The sequence below is a fragment of the Elephantulus edwardii genome, unplaced genomic scaffold, assembly GCF_000299155.1.
Source record: "Elephantulus edwardii isolate Elephantulus edwardi_28Jun2011 unplaced genomic scaffold, EleEdw1.0 scaffold00036, whole genome shotgun sequence".
Taxonomy (NCBI): domain Eukaryota; kingdom Metazoa; phylum Chordata; class Mammalia; order Macroscelidea; family Macroscelididae; genus Elephantulus; species Elephantulus edwardii.
Window position 1 is genome coordinate 20,476,109 of NW_006399786.1, and position 1,748 is coordinate 20,477,856.

The window sequence follows — 1,748 nt, forward strand, 5'->3', positions numbered from 1 at the left end:
TCCAGGGTTCTGAGAAGCAACAATAACGATCTAGAGACTAAGGTGCACCTGATCCAGTCCATGATATCTGTGATTACTTGCTATGCATCAGAGAGCTGGATAATGACTAAGGATGATAGAAGAATTGAAGTCTGAGTCGTGGTGCTGGAGAAGAGTCTTGAAAATAACATGGACTGCCAAGAAAACAAATAGGTCTGTCTTGGTCTTTGGAGGCTAGGATTTTAAGTTCTATCTTACATCTTTGGGCACAAGGTCAAGAGGAGCTGATCCTTGGAAAAGGATATCATGCTTGGGAAGGGTAGAGGGACAGAGCAGGAGAGGAAGACCCTGGATAAGGTGGATTGATACAGTGATGAGGACAATGGGGCGAGGTGTGTCAGAGTCAGTGAGACTGGATTAGGACAGGGAAGGCTTCAGAGCTCTTGTACATAGGGTTGCTATGAGTAACAGGCAACTCAACAGGCCCATAACAACAATGACATATATAGATATACAGATCTATATATATAGAAGATATAGATATACAGAGAGAGAGAGAGAGAGATACCTACCAGTTAGTTGGTCAGATAAACTGTCTTCCAAATTTCTTGGCATAAATAATAAGGGCATGCTTCCAGCATTGCATCTGTTTTAACTTTTCAAGTACTAATTCATCAGTTCCAGCAGTCTTTATTTTTTTCTTTTTGGCAATGATCTCAGTGCAGCTTTGACTTCTTTCTTCAATACTGTTGATTCTTTATCACATGCTACTTCCTGATATGGTCGAAGGTTAACTTGGTGTTTTTCATACTGTTACTTGGTATACTTCCTCCCTTTTCTTTTTATTTTCCCTTCCTATACACTTAAATATTTTCCCACAGAATACTTCAATGTTGCAACTTGAAGCTTGACATTTTCCTTAAGCCATCCCATCCATAGATACGCTAAATGTACTCTCCACTTTTGGTTTTCTACCTCTAGGTCTTTGTAGGCTTTTTATAATATTTGTCTACTTGAGCAACCCTTTGAAATTTTCCATCTAGCTCTATTACTTCACCATTTCATTAATTTACTTTATCTACTCAACATTCAAAAGCAAGTTTCAAACTCTCCTCTGACATCTATTTTGGCCTTGTCTTTTTTCCTTGTAATTTTAATGCTGTTTTGTTTTCATCTCATATAATGTCTTTGATGTAAATCTTTTCAGTCTTATACGGTAATTCATGATCTTACTATGTTTATAAAAGCAGTTAAAGAACCAAAATAATATATTTTTAATCTTCTTAATAATATTTTTTTCTATGTCATTCATTTATACTTAACTTTTTTCCCCCTTATGCTCATTTTTTTATCTTTAACTTTTTGGTGCAATTATTTAAATAATTTTTAATCTTGCATGTACTCTATATTTATAGGTAGTTTTTCCTTGTAATGCATGTGTTTTTTTTCTAATTTTTCACTATGATCCATTCTTTAACTAATGAATAATTTGAGAGGGTATTTTTGTAAATTTCTAATTTTTATCATTTATGTTTCTAGGTAATTGAATGATAATAGGAAACCTAGCCTATGTAGTATCTTAATTTTGTTGAAATTTGCATCATGGTCTCAGTGAAGGGTCACCAAAGGGAATACAATACTTGCAATAGTGGAACAGTCTTAAAGACAAGAAAAGGAAGAAAGAAAGCATAGTTGCAAAAGAGAAGACTAGAAAAAGAAGAGAGAAAGTAAGAAGAAATGAGAAGTGGAAAGAAGAGAGAGAGAGAGAA

General features: G+C 34.6%; 1 protein-coding gene across 1 annotated transcript in view; it reads right to left on the reverse strand.

Moving 5' to 3' along the window:
- SLC26A7 (solute carrier family 26 (anion exchanger), member 7) overlaps window positions 1-1,748 on the reverse strand; it is a 166,457-nt gene that overhangs the window by 18,796 nt on the left and 145,913 nt on the right. The gene's annotated exons all lie outside the window — the stretch shown is intronic.